The following is a 22,033-nucleotide window of genomic DNA, read 5'->3' as shown; positions in this document are numbered from 1 at the left end:
GCCAGGTGGAAAGAAGGCCCAGAAGCAGAGTTGGAGGCTTCTGAGCCTACAGAACTGCCACTAAGCCCTACTCTAGGGCTAGCAGTGCTTTTGTTGGCCAAAGCCAGGGAAAAGGCCTGCCGGGGAGCAGTGTTCGCGCCCTGAGCCCTCACGCCTTCCCGAACGCTCCCAAACGCGGCAGAACCCTCGCCGGGCAGAGCCCTCGCCGGGCCCAGGCCTGGTGGCCTCAGCCATAGTCTTGGCCCAGAAGGCAAGGGTGAGGACTACAGCTGACAGCCGGTCCACAAGCCCAGGGGCTTAGCTGAGAGGGACAGACCTGTCACCTAGCCAGGCCTACTTCCTCTCTCTGGATAGGTCCCCTGAGTGGGAGGCGGCCAGCTATCCCAGCACTCCCCAGGCTCCTGAATTTGCATGCCTCTTCCCCTTGCCCAGCCCCATTTCCAGCCTGCTGCCAGCACCAGAAGGAAGCTGGAGAGACAGCTAAGGGTGCTCCAGAGTGGTTTTTCTTGTTGCCTTTCTTGATACCAGAGATCAGGGGAAAGCGCGAACGCAGTCCCCCACTACCAGAAATTATGCAGTCGAGTATCCCGCATTTGGGGACATCGCAGGGGTCAGCACATTCCAGAGTGCAATGGATGAGCCTCACCCTGGGAGAACCACCTTCGTGATCATGGTGTCTCCCCTGCCAGGTAAGTATGAGTTGGAAGGGGACAGGGCAAGGGGGGCCCGCTTGGCATCTCCCTGCATGAGCGAGGGTGGCATCCACAGAGGCAAGGCCTGAGGCGGGGGCAGAGCATGGGCGTGGGGGCGCAAAGTGACCAGCCAAGGCCCCGCAGACCCTTTGGGCAAAGCCGTTGCCTACCCAAAGCTGCTTCCCCAGAAGCCTCGGCCGGCCGGCCAGTGAAATTTACATGACCACGCCATCCAGCAGAGCCAATCAGGGCCTTGCTTTCAGGATCCTCTCCATTGCTGAGAATTTGGGCAAGGGTAGAGTACAGCATGCTGACAGGTGGGCTCGCCAGGTGGAACGAAGGCCCAGAAGCAGCTTTTGAGGCCTTTCCCAGCATTCCCCAGGCTCCTGAATTTGCATGCCTCTTCCCCTTGCCCAGCCCCATTTCCAGCCTACTGCAGCACCCAGAAGGAAGCTGGAGAGACAGCTAAGGGTGCTCCAGAGTGGTTTTCTTGGTGCCTTTCTTGATACCAGAGATCAGGGGAAAGCGCGAACGCAGTCCCCCACTACAAGAAATTATGCAGTCGAGTATCCCGCATTTGGGGACATCGCAGGGGGTCAGCACATCCGAAGTGGCAATGGATGAGCCTCACCCTGGGAGAACCACCTTCGTGATCATGGTGGTCTCCCCTGCCAGGTAAGTATGAGTTGGAAGGGGACAGGGCAAGGGGGGCCCGCTTGGCATCTCCCTGCAGAGCGAGGGTGGCATCCACAGAGCAAGGCCTGAGGCGGGGCAGAGCATGGGCGTGGGGGCGCAAAGTGACCAGCCAAGGCCCCGCAGACCCTTTGGGCAAAGCCGTTGCCTACCCAAAGCTGCTTCCCAGAAGCCTCGGCCGGCCGGCCAGTGAAATTTACATGACCACGCCATCCAGCAGAGCCAATCAGGGCCTTGCTTTCAGATCCTCTCCATTGCTGAGATTTGGGCAAGGGTAGAGTACAGCATGCTGACAGGTGGGCTCGCCATGTGGAAAGAAGGCCCCAGAAGCAGAGTTGGAGGCTTCTGAGCCTACAGAACTGCCACTAAGCCCTACTCTAGGGCTAGGCAGTGCTTTTGTTGGCCAAAGCCAGGGAAAAGGCCTGCCGGGGAGCAGTGTTTCGCGCCCTGAGCCCCTCACGCCTTCCCGAACGCTCCCAAACGCGGCAGAACCCTCGCCGGGCAGAGCCCTCGCCGGGCCCAGGCCTGGTGGCCTCAGCCATAGTCCTTGGCCCCAGAAGGCAAGGGTGAGGACTACAGGCTGACAGCCGGTCCACAAGCCCAGGGGCTTAGCTGAGAGGGACAGACCTGTCACCTAGCCAGGGCCTACTTTCCTCTCTCTGGATAGGTCCCCTGAGTGGGGAGGCGGGCAGCTATCCCAGCACTCCCCAGGCTCCTGAATTTGCATGGCCTCTTCCCCTTGCCCAGCCCATTTCCAGCCTGCTGCAGCACCCAGAAGAAGCTGGAGAGACAGCTAAGGGTGCTCAGAGTGGTTTTTCTTGTTGCCTTTCTTGATACCAGAGATCAGGGGAAAGCGCGAACGCAGTCCCCCACTACCAGAAATTATGCAGTCGAGTATCCCGCATTTGGGGACATCGCAGGGGTCAGCACATCCGAGTGCAATGGATGAGCCTCACCCTGGGAGAACCACCTTCGTGATCATGGTGTCTCCCCTGCCAGGTAAGTATGAGTTGGAAGGGGACAGGGCAAGGGGGGGCCCGCTTGGCATCTCCCTGCAGAGCGAGGGTGGCATCCACAGAGGCAAGGCCTGAGGCGGGGCAGAGCATGGGGGCGTGTGGGGGCGCAAAGTGACCAGCCAAGGCCCCGCAGACCCTTTGGGCAAAGCCGTTGCCTACCCAAAGCTGCTTCCAGAAGCCTCGGCCGGCCGGCCAGTGAAATTTACATGACCACGCCATCCAGCAGAGCCAATCAGGGCCTTGCTTCAGGATCCTCTCCATTGCTGAGGAATTTGGGGCAAGGGTAGAGTACAGCATGCTGACAGGTGGGCTCGCCAGGTGGAACGAAGGCCCAGAAGCAGCTTTTGAGGCCCTTTCCCAGCATTCCCCAGGCTCCTGAATTTGCATGCCCTCTTCCCCTTGCCCAGCCCCATTTCCAGCCTACTGCAGCACCCAGAAGGAAGCTGGAGAGACAGCTAAGGGTGCTCCAGAGTGGTTTTTCTTGTTGCCTTTCTTGATACCAGAGATCAGGGGAAAGCGCGAACGCAGTCCCCCACTACCAGAAATTATGCAGTCGAGTATCCCGCATTTGGGGACATCGCAGGGGTCAGCACATCCGAAGTGCAATGGATGAGCCTCACCCTGGGAGAACCACCTTCGTGATCATGGTGTCTCCCCTGCCAGGTAAGTATGAGTTGGAAGGGGACAGGGCAAGGGGGGCCCGCTTGGCATCTCCCTGCAGAGCGAGGGTGGCATCCACAGAGGCAAGCCTGAGGCGGGGCAGAGCATGGGCGTGGGGGCGCAAAGTGACCAGCCAAGGCCCCGCAGACCCTTGGGCAAAGCCGTTGCCTACCCAAAGCTGCTTCCCAGAAGCCTCGGCCCGGCCGGCAGTTGAAATTTACATGGACCACGCCATCCAGCAGAGCCAATCAGGGCCTTGCTTTCAGGATCCTCTCCATTGCTGAGAATTTGGGCAAGGGTAGAGTACAGCATGCTGACAGGTGGGCTCGCCAGGTGGAAAGAAGGCCCAGAAGCAGAGTTGGAGGGCTTCTGAGCCTACAGAACTGCCACTAAGCCCTACTCTAGGGCTAGGCAGTGCTTTTGTTGGCCAAAGCCAGGGAAAAGGCCTGCCGGGGAGCAGTGTTTCGCGCCCTGAGCCCCTCACGCCTTCCCGAACGCTCCCAAACGCGGCAGAACCCTCGCCGGGCAGAGCCCTCGCCGGGCCCAGGCCTGGTGGCCTCAGCCATAGTCTTGGCCCCAGAAGGCAAGGGTGAGGACTACAGGCTGACAGCCGGTCCACAAGCCCAGGGGCTTAGCTGAGAGGGACAGACCTGTCACCTAGCCAGGGCCTACTTTCCTCTCTCTGGGATAGGTCCCCTGAGTGGGAGGCGGCAGCTATCCCAGCACTCCCCAGGCTCCTGAATTTGCATGCCTCCTTCCCCTTGCCCAGCCCCATTTCCAGCCTGCTGCAGCACCCAGAAGGAAGCTGGAGAGACAGCTAAGGTGCTCAGAGTGGTTTTTCTTGTTGCTTTCTTGATACCAGAGATCAGGGGAAGCGCGAACGCAGTCCCCCACTACCAGAAATTATGCAGTCGAGTATCCCGCATTTGGGGGACATCGCAGGGGGTCAGCACATCCGAAGTGCAATGGATGAGCCTCACCCTGGAGAACCACCTTCGTGATCATGGTGTCTCCCCTGCCAGGTAAGTATGAGTTGGAAGGGGACAGGGCAAGGGGGGGCCCGCTTGGCATCTCCCTGCAGAGCGAGGGTGGCATCCACAGAGGCAAGGCCTGAGGCGGGGCAGAGCATGGGCGTGGGGGCGCAAAGTGACCAGCCAAGGCCCCGCAGACCCTTTGGGCAAAGCCGTTGCCTACCCAAAGCTGCTTCCCAGAAGCCTCGGCCGGCCGGCCAGTGAAATTTACATGACCACGCCATCCAGCAGAGCCAATCAGGGCCTTGCTTTCAGGATCCTCTCATTGCTGAGAATTTGGGCAAGGGTAGAGTACAGCATGCTGACAGGTGGGCTCGCCAGGTGGAACGAAGGCCCAGAAGCAGCTTTTGAGGCCCTTTCCCAGCATTCCCCAGGCTCCTGAATTTGCATGCCTCTTCCCCTTGCCCAGCCCCATTTCCAGCCTACTGCAGCACCCAGAAGGAAGCTGGAGAGACAGCTAAGGGTGCTCCAGAGTGGTTTTTCTTGTTGCCTTTCTTGATACCAGAGATCAGGGGAAAGCGCGAACGCAGTCCCCCACTACCAGAAATTATGCAGTCGAGTATCCCGCATTTGGGGACATCGCAGGGGTCAGCACATCCGAAGTGCAATGGATGAGCCTCACCCTGGGAGAACCACCTTCGTGATCATGGTGTCTCCCCTGCCAGGTAAGTATGAGTTGGAAGGGGACAGGGCAAGGGGGGCCCGCTTGGCATCTCCCTGCAGAGCGAGGGTGGCATCCACAGAGGCAAGGCCTGAGGCGGGGCAGAGCATGGGCGTGGGGGCGCAAAGTGACCAGCCAAGGCCCCGCAGACCCTTTGGGCAAAGCCGTTGCCTACCCAAAGCTGCTTCCCAGAAGCCTCGGCCGGCCGGCCAGTGAAATTTACATGACCACGCCATCCAGCAGAGCCAATCAGGGCCTTGCTTTCAGGATCCTCTCCATTGCTGAGAATTTGGGCAAGGGTAGAGTACAGCATGCTGACAGGTGGGCTCGCCAGGTGGAAAGAAGGCCCAGAAGCAGAGTTGGAGGCTTCTGAGCCTACAGAACTGCCACTAAGCCCTACTCTAGGGCTAGGCAGTGCTTTTGTTGGCCAAAGCCAGGGAAAAGGCCTGCCGGGGAGCAGTGTTTCGCGCCCTGAGCCCCTCACGCCTTCCCGAACGCTCCCAAACGCGGCAGAACCCTCGCCGGGCAGAGCCCTCGCCGGGCCCAGGCCTGGTGGCCTCAGCCATAGTCTTGGCCCCAGAAGGCAAGGGTGAGGACTACAGGCTGACAGCCGGTCCACAAGCCCAGGGGCTTAGCTGAGAGGGACAGACCTGTCACCTAGCCAGGGCCTACTTTCCTCTCTCTGGATAGGTCCCCTGAGTGGGAGGCGGCAGCTATCCCAGCACTCCCCAGGCTCCTGAATTTGCATGCCTCTTCCCCTTGCCCAGCCCCATTTCCAGCCTGCTGCAGCACCCAGAAGGAAGCTGGAGAGACAGCTAAGGGTGCTCCAGAGTGGTTTTTCTTGTTGCCTTTCTTGATACCAGAGATCAGGGGAAAGCGCGAACGCAGTCCCCCACTACCAGAAATTATGCAGTCGAGTATCCCGCATTTGGGGACATCGCAGGGGTCAGCACATCCGAAGTGCAATGGATGAGCCTCACCCTGGGAGAACCACCTTCGTGATCATGGTGTCTCCCCTGCCAGGTAAGTATGAGTTGGAAGGGGACAGGGCAAGGGGGGCCCGCTTGGCATCTCCCTGCAGAGCGAGGGTGGCATCCACAGAGGCAAGGCCTGAGGCGGGGCAGAGCATGGGCGTGGGGGCGCAAAGTGACCAGCCAAGGCCCCGCAGACCCTTTGGGCAAAGCCGTTGCCTACCCAAAGCTGCTTCCCAGAAGCCTCGGCCGGCCCGGCCAGTGAAATTTACATGACCACGCCATCCAGCAGAGCCAATCAGGGCCTTGCTTTCAGGATCCTCTCCATTGCTGAGAATTTGGGCAAGGGTAGAGTACAGCATGCTGACAGGTGGGCTCGCCAGGTGGAACGAAGGCCCAGAAGCAGCTTTTGAGGCCCTTTCCCAGCATTCCCCAGGCTCCTGAATTTGCATGCCTCTTCCCCTTGCCCAGCCCCATTTCCAGCCTACTGCAGCACCCAGAAGGAAGCTGGAGAGACAGCTAAGGGTGCTCCAGAGTGGTTTTTCTTGTTGCCTTTCTTGATACCAGAGATCAGGGGAAAGCGCGAACGCAGTCCCCCACTACCAGAAATTATGCAGTCGAGTATCCCGCATTTGGGGACATCGCAGGGGTCAGCACATCCGAAGTGCAATGGATGAGCCTCACCCTGGGAGAACCACCTTCGTGATCATGGTGTCTCCCCTGCCAGGTAAGTATGAGTTGGAAGGGGACAGGGCAAGGGGGGCCCGCTTGGCATCTCCCTGCAGAGCGAGGGTGGCATCCACAGAGGCAAGGCCTGAGGCGGGGCAGAGCATGGGCGTGGGGGCGCAAAGTGACCAGCCAAGGCCCCGCAGACCCTTTGGGCAAAGCCGTTGCCTACCCAAAGCTGCTTCCCAGAAGCCTCGGCCGGCCGGCCAGTGAAATTTACATGACCACGCCATCCAGCAGAGCCAATCAGGGCCTTGCTTTCAGGATCCTCTCCATTGCTGAGAATTTGGGCAAGGGTAGAGTACAGCATGCTGACAGGTGGGCTCGCCAGGTGGAAAGAAGGCCCAGAAGCAGAGTTGGAGGCTTCTGAGCCTACAGAACTGCCACTAAGCCCTACTCTAGGGCTAGGCAGTGCTTTTGTTGGCCAAAGCCAGGGAAAAGGCCTGCCGGGGAGCAGTGTTTCGCGCCCTGAGCCCCTCACGCCTTCCCGAACGCTCCCAAACGCGGCAGAACCCTCGCCGGGCAGAGCCCTCGCCGGGCCCAGGCCTGGTGGCCTCAGCCATAGTCTTGGCCCCAGAAGGCAAGGGTGAGGACTACAGGCTGACAGCCGGTCCACAAGCCCAGGGGCTTAGCTGAGAGGGACAGACCTGTCACCTAGCCAGGGCCTACTTTCCTCTCTCTGGATAGGTCCCCTGAGTGGGAGGCGGCAGCTATCCCAGCACTCCCCAGGCTCCTGAATTTGCATGCCTCTTCCCCTTGCCCAGCCCCATTTCCAGCCTGCTGCAGCACCCAGAAGGAAGCTGGAGAGACAGCTAAGGGTGCTCCAGAGTGGTTTTTCTTGTTGCCTTTCTTGATACCAGAGATCAGGGGAAAGCGCGAACGCAGTCCCCCACTACCAGAAATTATGCAGTCGAGTATCCCGCATTTGGGGACATCGCAGGGGTCAGCACATCCGAAGTGCAATGGATGAGCCTCACCCTGGGAGAACCACCTTCGTGATCATGGTGTCTCCCCTGCCAGGTAAGTATGAGTTGGAAGGGGACAGGGCAAGGGGGGCCCGCTTGGCATCTCCCTGCAGAGCGAGGGTGGCATCCACAGAGGCAAGGCCTGAGGCGGGGCAGAGCATGGGCGTGGGGGCGCAAAGTGACCAGCCAAGGCCCCGCAGACCCTTTGGGCAAAGCCGTTGCCTACCCAAAGCTGCTTCCCAGAAGCCTCGGCCGGCCGGCCAGTGAAATTTACATGACCACGCCATCCAGCAGAGCCAATCAGGGCCTTGCTTTCAGGATCCTCTCCATTGCTGAGAATTTGGGCAAGGGTAGAGTACAGCATGCTGACAGGTGGGCTCGCCAGGTGGAAAGAAGGCCCAGAAGCAGAGTTGGAGGCTTCTGAGCCTACAGAACTGCCACTAAGCCCTACTCTAGGGCTAGGCAGTGCTTTTGTTGGCCAAAGCCAGGGAAAAGGCCTGCCGGGGAGCAGTGTTTCGCGCCCTGAGCCCCTCACGCCTTCCCGAACGCTCCCAAACGCGGCAGAACCCTCGCCGGGCAGAGCCCTCGCCGGGCCCAGGCCTGGTGGCCTCAGCCATAGTCTTGGCCCCAGAAGGCAAGGGTGAGGACTACAGGCTGACAGCCGGTCCACAAGCCCAGGGGCTTAGCTGAGAGGGACAGACCTGTCACCTAGCCAGGGCCTACTTTCCTCTCTCTGGATAGGTCCCCTGAGTGGGAGGCGGCAGCTATCCCAGCACTCCCCAGGCTCCTGAATTTGCATGCCTCTTCCCCTTGCCCAGCCCCATTTCCAGCCTGCTGCAGCACCCAGAAGGAAGCTGGAGAGACAGCTAAGGGTGCTCCAGAGTGGTTTTTCTTGTTGCCTTTCTTGATACCAGAGATCAGGGGAAAGCGCGAACGCAGTCCCCCACTACCAGAAATTATGCAGTCGAGTATCCCGCATTTGGGGACATCGCAGGGGTCAGCACATCCGAAGTGCAATGGATGAGCCTCACCCTGGGAGAACCACCTTCGTGATCATGGTGTCTTCCCTGCCAGGTAAGTATGAGTTGGAAGGGGACAGGGCAAGGGGGGCCCGCTTGGCATCTCCCTGCAGAGCGAGGGTGGCATCCACAGAGGCAAGGCCTGAGGCGGGGCAGAGCATGGGCGTGGGGGCGCAAAGTGACCAGCCAAGGCCCCGCAGACCCTTTGGGCAAAGCCGTTGCCTACCCAAAGCTGCTTCCCAGAAGCCTCGGCCGGCCGGCCAGTGAAATTTACATGACCACGCCATCCAGCAGAGCCAATCAGGGCCTTGCTTTCAGGATCCTCTCCATTGCTGAGAATTTGGGCAAGGGTAGAGTACAGCATGCTGACAGGTGGGCTCGCCAGGTGGAAAGAAGGCCCAGAAGCAGAGTTGGAGGCTTCTGAGCCTACAGAACTGCCACTAAGCCCTACTCTAGGGCTAGGCAGTGCTTTTGTTGGCCAAAGCCAGGGAAAAGGCCTGCCGGGGAGCAGTGTTTCGCGCCCTGAGCCCCTCACGCCTTCCCGAACGCTCCCAAACGCGGCAGAACCCTCGCCGGGCAGAGCCCTCGCCGGGCCCAGGCCTGGTGGCCTCAGCCATAGTCTTGGCCCCAGAAGGCAAGGGTGAGGACTACAGGCTGACAGCCGGTCCACAAGCCCAGGGGCTTAGCTGAGAGGGACAGACCTGTCACCTAGCCAGGGCCTACTTTCCTCTCTCTGGATAGGTCCCCTGAGTGGGAGGCGGCAGCTATCCCAGCACTCCCCAGGCTCCTGAATTTGCATGCCTCTTCCCCTTGCCCAGCCCCATTTCCAGCCTGCTGCAGCACCCAGAAGGAAGCTGGAGAGACAGCTAAGGGTGCTCCAGAGTGGTTTTTCTTGTTGCCTTTCTTGATACCAGAGATCAGGGGAAAGCGCGAACGCAGTCCCCCACTACCAGAAATTATGCAGTCGAGTATCCCGCATTTGGGGACATCGCAGGGGTCAGCACATCCGAAGTGCAATGGATGAGCCTCACCCTGGGAGAACCACCTTCGTGATCATGGTGTCTCCCCTGCCAGGTAAGTATGAGTTGGAAGGGGACAGGGCAAGGGGGGCCCGCTTGGCATCTCCCTGCAGAGCGAGGGTGGCATCCACAGAGGCAAGGCCTGAGGCGGGGCAGAGCATGGGCGTGGGGGCGCAAAGTGACCAGCCAAGGCCCCGCAGACCCTTTGGGCAAAGCCGTTGCCTACCCAAAGCTGCTTCCCAGAAGCCTCGGCCGGCCGGCCAGTGAAATTTACATGACCACGCCATCCAGCAGAGCCAATCAGGGCCTTGCTTTCAGGATCCTCTCCATTGCTGAGAATTTGGGCAAGGGTAGAGTACAGCATGCTGACAGGTGGGCTCGCCAGGTGGAACGAAGGCCCAGAAGCAGCTTTTGAGGCCCTTTCCCAGCATTCCCCAGGCTCCTGAATTTGCATGCCTCTTCCCCTTGCCCAGCCCCATTTCCAGCCTACTGCAGCACCCAGAAGGAAGCTGGAGAGACAGCTAAGGGTGCTCCAGAGTGGTTTTTCTTGTTGCCTTTCTTGATACCAGAGATCAGGGGAAAGCGCGAACGCAGTCCCCCACTACCAGAAATTATGCAGTCGAGTATCCCGCATTTGGGGACATCGCAGGGGTCAGCACATCCGAAGTGCAATGGATGAGCCTCACCCTGGGAGAACCACCTTCGTGATCATGGTGTCTCCCCTGCCAGGTAAGTATGAGTTGGAAGGGGACAGGGCAAGGGGGGCCCGCTTGGCATCTCCCTGCAGAGCGAGGGTGGCATCCACAGAGGCAAGGCCTGAGGCGGGGCAGAGCATGGGCGTGGGGGCGCAAAGTGACCAGCCAAGGCCCCGCAGACCCTTTGGGCAAAGCCGTTGCCTACCCAAAGCTGCTTCCCAGAAGCCTCGGCCGGCCGGCCAGTGAAATTTACATGACCACGCCATCCAGCAGAGCCAATCAGGGCCTTGCTTTCAGGATCCTCTCCATTGCTGAGAATTTGGGCAAGGGTAGAGTACAGCATGCTGACAGGTGGGCTCGCCAGGTGGAACGAAGGCCCAGAAGCAGCTTTTGAGGCCCTTTCCCAGCATTCCCCAGGCTCCTGAATTTGCATGCCTCTTCCCCTTGCCCAGCCCCATTTCCAGCCTACTGCAGCACCCAGAAGGAAGCTGGAGAGACAGCTAAGGGTGCTCCAGAGTGGTTTTTCTTGTTGCCTTTCTTGATACCAGAGATCAGGGGAAAGCGCGAACGCAGTCCCCCACTACCAGAAATTATGCAGTCGAGTATCCCGCATTTGGGGACATCGCAGGGGTCAGCACATCCGAAGTGCAATGGATGAGCCTCACCCTGGGAGAACCACCTTCGTGATCATGGTGTCTCCCCTGCCAGGTAAGTATGAGTTGGAAGGGGACAGGGCAAGGGGGGCCCGCTTGGCATCTCCCTGCAGAGCGAGGGTGGCATCCACAGAGGCAAGGCCTGAGGCGGGGCAGAGCATGGGCGTGGGGGCGCAAAGTGACCAGCCAAGGCCCCGCAGACCCTTTGGGCAAAGCCGTTGCCTACCCAAAGCTGCTTCCCAGAAGCCTCGGCCGGCCGGCCAGTGAAATTTACATGACCACGCCATCCAGCAGAGCCAATCAGGGCCTTGCTTTCAGGATCCTCTCCATTGCTGAGAATTTGGGCAAGGGTAGAGTACAGCATGCTGACAGGTGGGCTCGCCAGGTGGAACGAAGGCCCAGAAGCAGCTTTTGAGGCCCTTTCCCAGCATTCCCCAGGCTCCTGAATTTGCATGCCTCTTCCCCTTGCCCAGCCCCATTTCCAGCCTACTGCAGCACCCAGAAGGAAGCTGGAGAGACAGCTAAGGGTGCTCCAGAGTGGTTTTTCTTGTTGCCTTTCTTGATACCAGAGATCAGGGGAAAGCGCGAACGCAGTCCCCCACTACCAGAAATTATGCAGTCGAGTATCCCGCATTTGGGGACATCGCAGGGGTCAGCACATCCGAAGTGCAATGGATGAGCCTCACCCTGGGAGAACCACCTTCGTGATCATGGTGTCTCCCCTGCCAGGTAAGTATGAGTTGGAAGGGGACAGGGCAAGGGGGGCCCGCTTGGCATCTCCCTGCAGAGCGAGGGTGGCATCCACAGAGGCAAGGCCTGAGGCGGGGCAGAGCATGGGCGTGGGGGCGCAAAGTGACCAGCCAAGGCCCCGCAGACCCTTTGGGCAAAGCCGTTGCCTACCCAAAGCTGCTTCCCAGAAGCCTCGGCCGGCCGGCCAGTGAAATTTACATGACCACGCCATCCAGCAGAGCCAATCAGGGCCTTGCTTTCAGGATCCTCTCCATTGCTGAGAATTTGGGCAAGGGTAGAGTACAGCATGCTGACAGGTGGGCTCGCCAGGTGGAAAGAAGGCCCAGAAGCAGAGTTGGAGGCTTCTGAGCCTACAGAACTGCCACTAAGCCCTACTCTAGGGCTAGGCAGTGCTTTTGTTGGCCAAAGCCAGGGAAAAGGCCTGCCGGGGAGCAGTGTTTCGCGCCCTGAGCCCCTCACGCCTTCCCGAACGCTCCCAAACGCGGCAGAACCCTCGCCGGGCAGAGCCCTCGCCGGGCCCAGGCCTGGTGGCCTCAGCCATAGTCTTGGCCCCAGAAGGCAAGGGTGAGGACTACAGGCTGACAGCCGGTCCACAAGCCCAGGGGCTTAGCTGAGAGGGACAGACCTGTCACCTAGCCAGGGCCTACTTTCCTCTCTCTGGATAGGTCCCCTGAGTGGGAGGCGGCAGCTATCCCAGCACTCCCCAGGCTCCTGAATTTGCATGCCTCTTCCCCTTGCCCAGCCCCATTTCCAGCCTGCTGCAGCACCCAGAAGGAAGCTGGAGAGACAGCTAAGGGTGCTCCAGAGTGGTTTTTCTTGTTGCCTTTCTTGATACCAGAGATCAGGGGAAAGCGCGAACGCAGTCCCCCACTACCAGAAATTATGCAGTCGAGTATCCCGCATTTGGGGACATCGCAGGGGTCAGCACATCCGAAGTGCAATGGATGAGCCTCACCCTGGGAGAACCACCTTCGTGATCATGGTGTCTCCCCTGCCAGGTAAGTATGAGTTGGAAGGGGACAGGGCAAGGGGGGCCCGCTTGGCATCTCCCTGCAGAGCGAGGGTGGCATCCACAGAGGCAAGGCCTGAGGCGGGGCAGAGCATGGGCGTGGGGGCGCAAAGTGACCAGCCAAGGCCCCGCAGACCCTTTGGGCAAAGCCGTTGCCTACCCAAAGCTGCTTCCCAGAAGCCTCGGCCGGCCGGCCAGTGAAATTTACATGACCACGCCATCCAGCAGAGCCAATCAGGGCCTTGCTTTCAGGATCCTCTCCATTGCTGAGAATTTGGGCAAGGGTAGAGTACAGCATGCTGACAGGTGGGCTCGCCAGGTGGAAAGAAGGCCCAGAAGCAGAGTTGGAGGCTTCTGAGCCTACAGAACTGCCACTAAGCCCTACTCTAGGGCTAGGCAGTGCTTTTGTTGGCCAAAGCCAGGGAAAAGGCCTGCCGGGGAGCAGTGTTTCGCGCCCTGAGCCCCTCACGCCTTCCCGAACGCTCCCAAACGCGGCAGAACCCTCGCCGGGCAGAGCCCTCGCCGGGCCCAGGCCTGGTGGCCTCAGCCATAGTCTTGGCCCCAGAAGGCAAGGGTGAGGACTACAGGCTGACAGCCGGTCCACAAGCCCAGGGGCTTAGCTGAGAGGGACAGACCTGTCACCTAGCCAGGGCCTACTTTCCTCTCTCTGGATAGGTCCCCTGAGTGGGAGGCGGCAGCTATCCCAGCACTCCCCAGGCTCCTGAATTTGCATGCCTCTTCCCCTTGCCCAGCCCCATTTCCAGCCTGCTGCAGCACCCAGAAGGAAGCTGGAGAGACAGCTAAGGGTGCTCCAGAGTGGTTTTTCTTGTTGCCTTTCTTGATACCAGAGATCAGGGGAAAGCGCGAACGCAGTCCCCCACTACCAGAAATTATGCAGTCGAGTATCCCGCATTTGGGGACATCGCAGGGGTCAGCACATCCGAAGTGCAATGGATGAGCCTCACCCTGGGAGAACCACCTTCGTGATCATGGTGTCTCCCCTGCCAGGTAAGTATGAGTTGGAAGGGGACAGGGCAAGGGGGGCCCGCTTGGCATCTCCCTGCAGAGCGAGGGTGGCATCCACAGAGGCAAGGCCTGAGGCGGGGCAGAGCATGGGCGTGGGGGCGCAAAGTGACCAGCCAAGGCCCCGCAGACCCTTTGGGCAAAGCCGTTGCCTACCCAAAGCTGCTTCCCAGAAGCCTCGGCCGGCCGGCCAGTGAAATTTACATGACCACGCCATCCAGCAGAGCCAATCAGGGCCTTGCTTTCAGGATCCTCTCCATTGCTGAGAATTTGGGCAAGGGTAGAGTACAGCATGCTGACAGGTGGGCTCGCCAGGTGGAAAGAAGGCCCAGAAGCAGAGTTGGAGGCTTCTGAGCCTACAGAACTGCCACTAAGCCCTACTCTAGGGCTAGGCAGTGCTTTTGTTGGCCAAAGCCAGGGAAAAGGCCTGCCGGGGAGCAGTGTTTCGCGCCCTGAGCCCCTCACGCCTTCCCGAACGCTCCCAAACGCGGCAGAACCCTCGCCGGGCAGAGCCCTCGCCGGGCCCAGGCCTGGTGGCCTCAGCCATAGTCTTGGCCCCAGAAGGCAAGGGTGAGGACTACAGGCTGACAGCCGGTCCACAAGCCCAGGGGCTTAGCTGAGAGGGACAGACCTGTCACCTAGCCAGGGCCTACTTTCCTCTCTCTGGATAGGTCCCCTGAGTGGGAGGCGGCAGCTATCCCAGCACTCCCCAGGCTCCTGAATTTGCATGCCTCTTCCCCTTGCCCAGCCCCATTTCCAGCCTGCTGCAGCACCCAGAAGGAAGCTGGAGAGACAGCTAAGGGTGCTCCAGAGTGGTTTTTCTTGTTGCCTTTCTTGATACCAGAGATCAGGGGAAAGCGCGAACGCAGTCCCCCACTACCAGAAATTATGCAGTCGAGTATCCCGCATTTGGGGACATCGCAGGGGTCAGCACATCCGAAGTGCAATGGATGAGCCTCACCCTGGGAGAACCACCTTCGTGATCATGGTGTCTCCCCTGCCAGGTAAGTATGAGTTGGAAGGGGACAGGGCAAGGGGGGCCCGCTTGGCATCTCCCTGCAGAGCGAGGGTGGCATCCACAGAGGCAAGGCCTGAGGCGGGGCAGAGCATGGGCGTGGGGGCGCAAAGTGACCAGCCAAGGCCCCGCAGACCCTTTGGGCAAAGCCGTTGCCTACCCAAAGCTGCTTCCCAGAAGCCTCGGCCGGCCGGCCAGTGAAATTTACATGACCACGCCATCCAGCAGAGCCAATCAGGGCCTTGCTTTCAGGATCCTCTCCATTGCTGAGAATTTGGGCAAGGGTAGAGTACAGCATGCTGACAGGTGGGCTCGCCAGGTGGAACGAAGGCCCAGAAGCAGCTTTTGAGGCCCTTTCCCAGCATTCCCCAGGCTCCTGAATTTGCATGCCTCTTCCCCTTGCCCAGCCCCATTTCCAGCCTACTGCAGCACCCAGAAGGAAGCTGGAGAGACAGCTAAGGGTGCTCCAGAGTGGTTTTTCTTGTTGCCTTTCTTGATACCAGAGATCAGGGGAAAGCGCGAACGCAGTCCCCCACTACCAGAAATTATGCAGTCGAGTATCCCGCATTTGGGGACATCGCAGGGGTCAGCACATCCGAAGTGCAATGGATGAGCCTCACCCTGGGAGAACCACCTTCGTGATCATGGTGTCTCCCCTGCCAGGTAAGTATGAGTTGGAAGGGGACAGGGCAAGGGGGGCCCGCTTGGCATCTCCCTGCAGAGCGAGGGTGGCATCCACAGAGGCAAGGCCTGAGGCGGGGCAGAGCATGGGCGTGGGGGCGCAAAGTGACCAGCCAAGGCCCCGCAGACCCTTTGGGCAAAGCCGTTGCCTACCCAAAGCTGCTTCCCAGAAGCCTCGGCCGGCCGGCCAGTGAAATTTACATGACCACGCCATCCAGCAGAGCCAATCAGGGCCTTGCTTTCAGGATCCTCTCCATTGCTGAGAATTTGGGCAAGGGTAGAGTACAGCATGCTGACAGGTGGGCTCGCCAGGTGGAACGAAGGCCCAGAAGCAGCTTTTGAGGCCCTTTCCCAGCATTCCCCAGGCTCCTGAATTTGCATGCCTCTTCCCCTTGCCCAGCCCCATTTCCAGCCTACTGCAGCACCCAGAAGGAAGCTGGAGAGACAGCTAAGGGTGCTCCAGAGTGGTTTTTCTTGTTGCCTTTCTTGATACCAGAGATCAGGGGAAAGCGCGAACGCAGTCCCCCACTACCAGAAATTATGCAGTCGAGTATCCCGCATTTGGGGACATCGCAGGGGTCAGCACATCCGAAGTGCAATGGATGAGCCTCACCCTGGGAGAACCACCTTCGTGATCATGGTGTCTCCCCTGCCAGGTAAGTATGAGTTGGAAGGGGACAGGGCAAGGGGGGCCCGCTTGGCATCTCCCTGCAGAGCGAGGGTGGCATCCACAGAGGCAAGGCCTGAGGCGGGGCAGAGCATGGGCGTGGGGGCGCAAAGTGACCAGCCAAGGCCCCGCAGACCCTTTGGGCAAAGCCGTTGCCTACCCAAAGCTGCTTCCCAGAAGCCTCGGCCGGCCGGCCAGTGAAATTTACATGACCACGCCATCCAGCAGAGCCAATCAGGGCCTTGCTTTCAGGATCCTCTCCATTGCTGAGAATTTGGGCAAGGGTAGAGTACAGCATGCTGACAGGTGGGCTCGCCAGGTGGAACGAAGGCCCAGAAGCAGCTTTTGAGGCCCTTTCCCAGCATTCCCCAGGCTCCTGAATTTGCATGCCTCTTCCCCTTGCCCAGCCCCATTTCCAGCCTACTGCAGCACCCAGAAGGAAGCTGGAGAGACAGCTAAGGGTGCTCCAGAGTGGTTTTTCTTGTTGCCTTTCTTGATACCAGAGATCAGGGGAAAGCGCGAACGCAGTCCCCCACTACCAGAAATTATGCAGTCGAGTATCCCGCATTTGGGGACATCGCAGGGGTCAGCACATCCGAAGTGCAATGGATGAGCCTCACCCTGGGAGAACCACCTTCGTGATCATGGTGTCTCCCCTGCCAGGTAAGTATGAGTTGGAAGGGGACAGGGCAAGGGGGGCCCGCTTGGCATCTCCCTGCAGAGCGAGGGTGGCATCCACAGAGGCAAGGCCTGAGGCGGGGCAGAGCATGGGCGTGGGGGCGCAAAGTGACCAGCCAAGGCCCCGCAGACCCTTTGGGCAAAGCCGTTGCCTACCCAAAGCTGCTTCCCAGAAGCCTCGGCCGGCCGGCCAGTGAAATTTACATGACCACGCCATCCAGCAGAGCCAATCAGGGCCTTGCTTTCAGGATCCTCTCCATTGCTGAGAATTTGGGCAAGGGTAGAGTACAGCATGCTGACAGGTGGGCTCGCCAGGTGGAAAGAAGGCCCAGAAGCAGAGTTGGAGGCTTCTGAGCCTACAGAACTGCCACTAAGCCCTACTCTAGGGCTAGGCAGTGCTTTTGTTGGCCAAAGCCAGGGAAAAGGCCTGCCGGGGAGCAGTGTTTCGCGCCCTGAGCCCCTCACGCCTTCCCGAACGCTCCCAAACGCGGCAGAACCCTCGCCGGGCAGAGCCCTCGCCGGGCCCAGGCCTGGTGGCCTCAGCCATAGTCTTGGCCCCAGAAGGCAAGGGTGAGGACTACAGGCTGACAGCCGGTCCACAAGCCCAGGGGCTTAGCTGAGAGGGACAGACCTGTCACCTAGCCAGGGCCTACTTTCCTCTCTCTGGATAGGTCCCCTGAGTGGGAGGCGGCAGCTATCCCAGCACTCCCCAGGCTCCTGAATTTGCATGCCTCTTCCCCTTGCCCAGCCCCATTTCCAGCCTGCTGCAGCACCCAGAAGGAAGCTGGAGAGACAGCTAAGGGTGCTCCAGAGTGGTTTTTCTTGTTGCCTTTCTTGATACCAGAGATCAGGGGAAAGCGCGAACGCAGTCCCCCACTACCAGAAATTATGCAGTCGAGTATCCCGCATTTGGGGACATCGCAGGGGTCAGCACATCCGAAGTGCAATGGATGAGCCTCACCCTGGGAGAACCACCTTCGTGATCATGGTGTCTCCCCTGCCAGGTAAGTATGAGTTGGAAGGGGACAGGGCAAGGGGGGCCCGCTTGGCATCTCCCTGCAGAGCGAGGGTGGCATCCACAGAGGCAAGGCCTGAGGCGGGGCAGAGCATGGGCGTGGGGGCGCAAAGTGACCAGCCAAGGCCCCGCAGACCCTTTGGGCAAAGCCGTTGCCTACCCAAAGCTGCTTCCCAGAAGCCTCGGCCGGCCGGCCAGTGAAATTTACATGACCACGCCATCCAGCAGAGCCAATCAGGGCCTTGCTTTCAGGATCCTCTCCATTGCTGAGAATTTGGGCAAGGGTAGAGTACAGCATGCTGACAGGTGGGCTCGCCAGGTGGAACGAAGGCCCAGAAGCAGCTTTTGAGGCCCTTTCCCAGCATTCCCCAGGCTCCTGAATTTGCATGCCTCTTCCCCTTGCCCAGCCCCATTTCCAGCCTACTGCAGCACCCAGAAGGAAGCTGGAGAGACAGCTAAGGGTGCTCCAGAGTGGTTTTTCTTGTTGCCTTTCTTGATACCAGAGATCAGGGGAAAGCGCGAACGCAGTCCCCCACTACCAGAAATTATGCAGTCGAGTATCCCGCATTTGGGGACATCGCAGGGGTCAGCACATCCGAAGTGCAATGGATGAGCCTCACCCTGGGAGAACCACCTTCGTGATCATGGTGTCTCCCCTGCCAGGTAAGTATGAGTTGGAAGGGGACAGGGCAAGGGGGGCCCGCTTGGCATCTCCCTGCAGAGCGAGGGTGGCATCCACAGAGGCAAGGCCTGAGGCGGGGCAGAGCATGGGCGTGGGGGCGCAAAGTGACCAGCCAAGGCCCCGCAGACCCTTTGGGCAAAGCCGTTGCCTACCCAAAGCTGCTTCCCAGAAGCCTCGGCCGGCCGGCCAGTGAAATTTACATGACCACGCCATCCAGCAGAGCCAATCAGGGCCTTGCTTTCAGGATCCTCTCCATTGCTGAGAATTTGGGCAAGGGTAGAGTACAGCATGCTGACAGGTGGGCTCGCCAGGTGGAACGAAGGCCCAGAAGCAGCTTTTGAGGCCCTTTCCCAGCATTCCCCAGGCTCCTGAATTTGCATGCCTCTTCCCCTTGCCCAGCCCCATTTCCAGCCTACTGCAGCACCCAGAAGGAAGCTGGAGAGACAGCTAAGGGTGCTCCAGAGTGGTTTTTCTTGTTGCCTTTCTTGATACCAGAGATCAGGGGAAAGCGCGAACGCAGTCCCCCACTACCAGAAATTATGCAGTCGAGTATCCCGCATTTGGGGACATCGCAGGGGTCAGCACATCCGAAGTGCAATGGATGAGCCTCACCCTGGGAGAACCACCTTCGTGATCATGGTGTCTCCCCTGCCAGGTAAGTATGAGTTGGAAGGGGACAGGGCAAGGGGGGCCCGCTTGGCATCTCCCTGCAGAGCGAGGGTGGCATCCACAGAGGCAAGGCCTGAGGCGGGGCAGAGCATGGGCGTGGGGGCGCAAAGTGACCAGCCAAGGCCCCGCAGACCCTTTGGGCAAAGCCGTTGCCTACCCAAAGCTGCTTCCCAGAAGCCTCGGCCGGCCGGCCAGTGAAATTTACATGACCACGCCATCCAGCAGAGCCAATCAGGGCCTTGCTTTCAGGATCCTCTCCATTGCTGAGAATTTGGGCAAGGGTAGAGTACAGCATGCTGACAGGTGGGCTCGCCAGGTGGAACGAAGGCCCAGAAGCAGCTTTTGAGGCCCTTTCCCAGCATTCCCCAGGCTCCTGAATTTGCATGCCTCTTCCCCTTGCCCAGCCCCATTTCCAGCCTACTGCAGCACCCAGAAGGAAGCTGGAGAGACAGCTAAGGGTGCTCCAGAGTGGTTTTTCTTGTTGCCTTTCTTGATACCAGAGATCAGGGGAAAGCGCGAACGCAGTCCCCCACTACCAGAAATTATGCAGTCGAGTATCCCGCATTTGGGGACATCGCAGGGGTCAGCACATCCGAAGTGCAATGGATGAGCCTCACCCTGGGAGAACCACCTTCGTGATCATGGTGTCTCCCCTGCCAGGTAAGTATGAGTTGGAAGGGGACAGGGCAAGGGGGGCCCGCTTGGCATCTCCCTGCAGAGCGAGGGTGGCATCCACAGAGGCAAGGCCTGAGGCGGGGCAGAGCATGGGCGTGGGGGCGCAAAGTGACCAGCCAAGGCCCCGCAGACCCTTTGGGCAAAGCCGTTGCCTACCCAAAGCTGCTTCCCAGAAGCCTCGGCCGGCCGGCCAGTGAAATTTACATGACCACGCCATCCAGCAGAGCCAATCAGGGCCTTGCTTTCAGGATCCTCTCCATTGCTGAGAATTTGGGCAAGGGTAGAGTACAGCATGCTGACAGGTGGGCTCGCCAGGTGGAAAGAAGGCCCAGAAGCAGAGTTGGAGGCTTCTGAGCCTACAGAACTGCCACTAAGCCCTACTCTAGGGCTAGGCAGTGCTTTTGTTGGCCAAAGCCAGGGAAAAGGCCTGCCGGGGAGCAGTGTTTCGCGCCCTGAGCCCCTCACGCCTTCCCGAACGCTCCCAAACGCGGCAGAACCCTCGCCGGGCAGAGCCCTCGCCGGGCCCAGGCCTGGTGGCCTCAGCCATAGTCTTGGCCCCAGAAGGCAAGGGTGAGGACTACAGGCTGACAGCCGGTCCACAAGCCCAGGGGCTTAGCTGAGAGGGACAGACCTGTCACCTAGCCAGGGCCTACTTTCCTCTCTCTGGATAGGTCCCCTGAGTGGGAGGCGGCAGCTATCCCAGCACTCCCCAGGCTCCTGAATTTGCATGCCTCTTCCCCTTGCCCAGCCCCATTTCCAGCCTGCTGCAGCACCCAGAAGGAAGCTGGAGAGACAGCTAAGGGTGCTCCAGAGTGGTTTTTCTTGTTGCCTTTCTTGATACCAGAGATCAGGGGAAAGCGCGAACGCAGTCCCCCACTACCAGAAATTATGCAGTCGAGTATCCCGCATTTGGGGACATCGCAGGGGTCAGCACATCCGAAGTGCAATGGATGAGCCTCACCCTGGGAGAACCACCTTCGTGATCATGGTGTCTCCCCTGCCAGGTAAGTATGAGTTGGAAGGGGACAGGGCAAGGGGGGCCCGCTTGGCATCTCCCTGCAGAGCGAGGGTGGCATCCACAGAGGCAAGGCCTGAGGCGGGGCAGAGCATGGGCGTGGGGGCGCAAAGTGACCAGCCAAGGCCCCGCAGACCCTTTGGGCAAAGCCGTTGCCTACCCAAAGCTGCTTCCCAGAAGCCTCGGCCGGCCGGCCAGTGAAATTTACATGACCACGCCATCCAGCAGAGCCAATCAGGGCCTTGCTTTCAGGATCCTCTCCATTGCTGAGAATTTGGGCAAGGGTAGAGTACAGCATGCTGACAGGTGGGCTCGCCAGGTGGAACGAAGGCCCAGAAGCAGCTTTTGAGGCCCTTTCCCAGCATTCCCCAGGCTCCTGAATTTGCATGCCTCTTCCCCTTGCCCAGCCCCATTTCCAGCCTACTGCAGCACCCAGAAGGAAGCTGGAGAGACAGCTAAGGGTGCTCCAGAGTGGTTTTTCTTGTTGCCTTTCTTGATACCAGAGATCAGGGGAAAGCGCGAACGCAGTCCCCCACTACCAGAAATTATGCAGTCGAGTATCCCGCATTTGGGGACATCGCAGGGGTCAGCACATCCGAAGTGCAATGGATGAGCCTCACCCTGGGAGAACCACCTTCGTGATCATGGTGTCTCCCCTGCCAGGTAAGTATGAGTTGGAAGGGGACAGGGCAAGGGGGGCCCGCTTGGCATCTCCCTGCAGAGCGAGGGTGGCATCCACAGAGGCAAGGCCTGAGGCGGGGCAGAGCATGGGCGTGGGGGCGCAAAGTGACCAGCCAAGGCCCCGCAGACCCTTTGGGCAAAGCCGTTGCCTACCCAAAGCTGCTTCCCAGAAGCCTCGGCCGGCCGGCCAGTGAAATTTACATGACCACGCCATCCAGCAGAGCCAATCAGGGCCTTGCTTTCAGGATCCTCTCCATTGCTGAGAATTTGGGCAAGGGTAGAGTACAGCATGCTGACAGGTGGGCTCGCCAGGTGGAACGAAGGCCCAGAAGCAGCTTTTGAGGCCCTTTCCCAGCATTCCCCAGGCTCCTGAATTTGCATGCCTCTTCCCCTTGCCCAGCCCCATTTCCAGCCTACTGCAGCACCCAGAAGGAAGCTGGAGAGACAGCTAAGGGTGCTCCAGAGTGGTTTTTCTTGTTGCCTTTCTTGATACCAGAGATCAGGGGAAAGCGCGAACGCAGTCCCCCACTACCAGAAATTATGCAGTCGAGTATCCCGCATTTGGGGACATCGCAGGGGTCAGCACATCCGAAGTGCAATGGATGAGCCTCACCCTGGGAGAACCACCTTCGTGATCATGGTGTCTCCCCTGCCAGGTAAGTATGAGTTGGA

At 59.6% G+C, this 22,033-nt stretch overlaps 27 non-coding genes across 27 annotated transcripts; all 27 read right to left on the bottom strand.

Moving 5' to 3' along the window:
* Window positions 1-532: 532 nt before the first annotated feature.
* LOC138293165 (U1 spliceosomal RNA) lies at window positions 533-697 on the bottom strand. The gene has a single exon (XR_011202917.1). It is a non-coding gene; the product is annotated as a U1 spliceosomal RNA (small nuclear RNA).
* Window positions 698-1,208: 511 nt separating this feature from the next.
* LOC138291797 (U1 spliceosomal RNA) lies at window positions 1,209-1,375 on the bottom strand. Its single transcript, XR_011202569.1, has one exon. It is a non-coding gene; the product is annotated as a U1 spliceosomal RNA (small nuclear RNA).
* Window positions 1,376-2,229: 854 nt separating this feature from the next.
* On the bottom strand, window positions 2,230-2,392 carry LOC138291752 (U1 spliceosomal RNA). The gene has a single exon (XR_011202565.1). It is a non-coding gene; the product is annotated as a U1 spliceosomal RNA (small nuclear RNA).
* A 516-nt stretch (window positions 2,393-2,908) lies between these two features.
* On the bottom strand, window positions 2,909-3,072 carry LOC138293205 (U1 spliceosomal RNA). Its single transcript, XR_011202928.1, has one exon. It is a non-coding gene; the product is annotated as a U1 spliceosomal RNA (small nuclear RNA).
* An 855-nt stretch (window positions 3,073-3,927) lies between these two features.
* LOC138291774 (U1 spliceosomal RNA) lies at window positions 3,928-4,091 on the bottom strand. Its single transcript, XR_011202567.1, has one exon. It is a non-coding gene; the product is annotated as a U1 spliceosomal RNA (small nuclear RNA).
* A 510-nt stretch (window positions 4,092-4,601) lies between these two features.
* LOC138293199 (U1 spliceosomal RNA) lies at window positions 4,602-4,765 on the bottom strand. The gene has a single exon (XR_011202927.1). It is a non-coding gene; the product is annotated as a U1 spliceosomal RNA (small nuclear RNA).
* Window positions 4,766-5,620: 855 nt separating this feature from the next.
* On the bottom strand, window positions 5,621-5,784 carry LOC138293195 (U1 spliceosomal RNA). Its single transcript, XR_011202926.1, has one exon. It is a non-coding gene; the product is annotated as a U1 spliceosomal RNA (small nuclear RNA).
* A 511-nt stretch (window positions 5,785-6,295) lies between these two features.
* LOC138293189 (U1 spliceosomal RNA) lies at window positions 6,296-6,459 on the bottom strand. Its single transcript, XR_011202925.1, has one exon. It is a non-coding gene; the product is annotated as a U1 spliceosomal RNA (small nuclear RNA).
* An 855-nt stretch (window positions 6,460-7,314) lies between these two features.
* LOC138293186 (U1 spliceosomal RNA) lies at window positions 7,315-7,478 on the bottom strand. The gene has a single exon (XR_011202924.1). It is a non-coding gene; the product is annotated as a U1 spliceosomal RNA (small nuclear RNA).
* Window positions 7,479-8,333: 855 nt separating this feature from the next.
* On the bottom strand, window positions 8,334-8,497 carry LOC138295286 (U1 spliceosomal RNA). Its single transcript, XR_011203564.1, has one exon. It is a non-coding gene; the product is annotated as a U1 spliceosomal RNA (small nuclear RNA).
* Window positions 8,498-9,352: 855 nt separating this feature from the next.
* Window positions 9,353-9,516, bottom strand: LOC138293181 (U1 spliceosomal RNA). Its single transcript, XR_011202922.1, has one exon. It is a non-coding gene; the product is annotated as a U1 spliceosomal RNA (small nuclear RNA).
* A 510-nt stretch (window positions 9,517-10,026) lies between these two features.
* LOC138293175 (U1 spliceosomal RNA) lies at window positions 10,027-10,190 on the bottom strand. Its single transcript, XR_011202921.1, has one exon. It is a non-coding gene; the product is annotated as a U1 spliceosomal RNA (small nuclear RNA).
* A 510-nt stretch (window positions 10,191-10,700) lies between these two features.
* On the bottom strand, window positions 10,701-10,864 carry LOC138293171 (U1 spliceosomal RNA). Its single transcript, XR_011202920.1, has one exon. It is a non-coding gene; the product is annotated as a U1 spliceosomal RNA (small nuclear RNA).
* Window positions 10,865-11,374: 510 nt separating this feature from the next.
* On the bottom strand, window positions 11,375-11,538 carry LOC138293168 (U1 spliceosomal RNA). The gene has a single exon (XR_011202918.1). It is a non-coding gene; the product is annotated as a U1 spliceosomal RNA (small nuclear RNA).
* Window positions 11,539-12,393: 855 nt separating this feature from the next.
* On the bottom strand, window positions 12,394-12,557 carry LOC138293161 (U1 spliceosomal RNA). Its single transcript, XR_011202916.1, has one exon. It is a non-coding gene; the product is annotated as a U1 spliceosomal RNA (small nuclear RNA).
* An 855-nt stretch (window positions 12,558-13,412) lies between these two features.
* Window positions 13,413-13,576, bottom strand: LOC138293156 (U1 spliceosomal RNA). Its single transcript, XR_011202914.1, has one exon. It is a non-coding gene; the product is annotated as a U1 spliceosomal RNA (small nuclear RNA).
* An 855-nt stretch (window positions 13,577-14,431) lies between these two features.
* On the bottom strand, window positions 14,432-14,595 carry LOC138293152 (U1 spliceosomal RNA). Its single transcript, XR_011202912.1, has one exon. It is a non-coding gene; the product is annotated as a U1 spliceosomal RNA (small nuclear RNA).
* A 510-nt stretch (window positions 14,596-15,105) lies between these two features.
* LOC138293149 (U1 spliceosomal RNA) lies at window positions 15,106-15,269 on the bottom strand. Its single transcript, XR_011202909.1, has one exon. It is a non-coding gene; the product is annotated as a U1 spliceosomal RNA (small nuclear RNA).
* Window positions 15,270-15,779: 510 nt separating this feature from the next.
* LOC138293145 (U1 spliceosomal RNA) lies at window positions 15,780-15,943 on the bottom strand. Its single transcript, XR_011202908.1, has one exon. It is a non-coding gene; the product is annotated as a U1 spliceosomal RNA (small nuclear RNA).
* Window positions 15,944-16,453: 510 nt separating this feature from the next.
* LOC138293140 (U1 spliceosomal RNA) lies at window positions 16,454-16,617 on the bottom strand. The gene has a single exon (XR_011202907.1). It is a non-coding gene; the product is annotated as a U1 spliceosomal RNA (small nuclear RNA).
* Window positions 16,618-17,472: 855 nt separating this feature from the next.
* Window positions 17,473-17,636, bottom strand: LOC138293134 (U1 spliceosomal RNA). The gene has a single exon (XR_011202906.1). It is a non-coding gene; the product is annotated as a U1 spliceosomal RNA (small nuclear RNA).
* Window positions 17,637-18,146: 510 nt separating this feature from the next.
* Window positions 18,147-18,310, bottom strand: LOC138293129 (U1 spliceosomal RNA). Its single transcript, XR_011202905.1, has one exon. It is a non-coding gene; the product is annotated as a U1 spliceosomal RNA (small nuclear RNA).
* Window positions 18,311-18,820: 510 nt separating this feature from the next.
* On the bottom strand, window positions 18,821-18,984 carry LOC138293126 (U1 spliceosomal RNA). The gene has a single exon (XR_011202904.1). It is a non-coding gene; the product is annotated as a U1 spliceosomal RNA (small nuclear RNA).
* A 510-nt stretch (window positions 18,985-19,494) lies between these two features.
* LOC138293122 (U1 spliceosomal RNA) lies at window positions 19,495-19,658 on the bottom strand. Its single transcript, XR_011202903.1, has one exon. It is a non-coding gene; the product is annotated as a U1 spliceosomal RNA (small nuclear RNA).
* An 855-nt stretch (window positions 19,659-20,513) lies between these two features.
* LOC138293116 (U1 spliceosomal RNA) lies at window positions 20,514-20,677 on the bottom strand. The gene has a single exon (XR_011202902.1). It is a non-coding gene; the product is annotated as a U1 spliceosomal RNA (small nuclear RNA).
* A 510-nt stretch (window positions 20,678-21,187) lies between these two features.
* LOC138293109 (U1 spliceosomal RNA) lies at window positions 21,188-21,351 on the bottom strand. Its single transcript, XR_011202901.1, has one exon. It is a non-coding gene; the product is annotated as a U1 spliceosomal RNA (small nuclear RNA).
* A 510-nt stretch (window positions 21,352-21,861) lies between these two features.
* LOC138293103 (U1 spliceosomal RNA) lies at window positions 21,862-22,025 on the bottom strand. The gene has a single exon (XR_011202900.1). It is a non-coding gene; the product is annotated as a U1 spliceosomal RNA (small nuclear RNA).
* Between the last annotated feature and the right edge of the window lie 8 nt (window positions 22,026-22,033).

The sequence above is a fragment of the Pleurodeles waltl genome, chromosome 1_1 (assembly GCF_031143425.1).
Source record: "Pleurodeles waltl isolate 20211129_DDA chromosome 1_1, aPleWal1.hap1.20221129, whole genome shotgun sequence".
NCBI classification, from domain to species: Eukaryota; Metazoa; Chordata; class Amphibia; order Caudata; family Salamandridae; genus Pleurodeles; species Pleurodeles waltl.
Note: the sequence above shows the minus strand (reverse complement) of the source record. Positions and strands in the feature narration are given on the sequence as shown.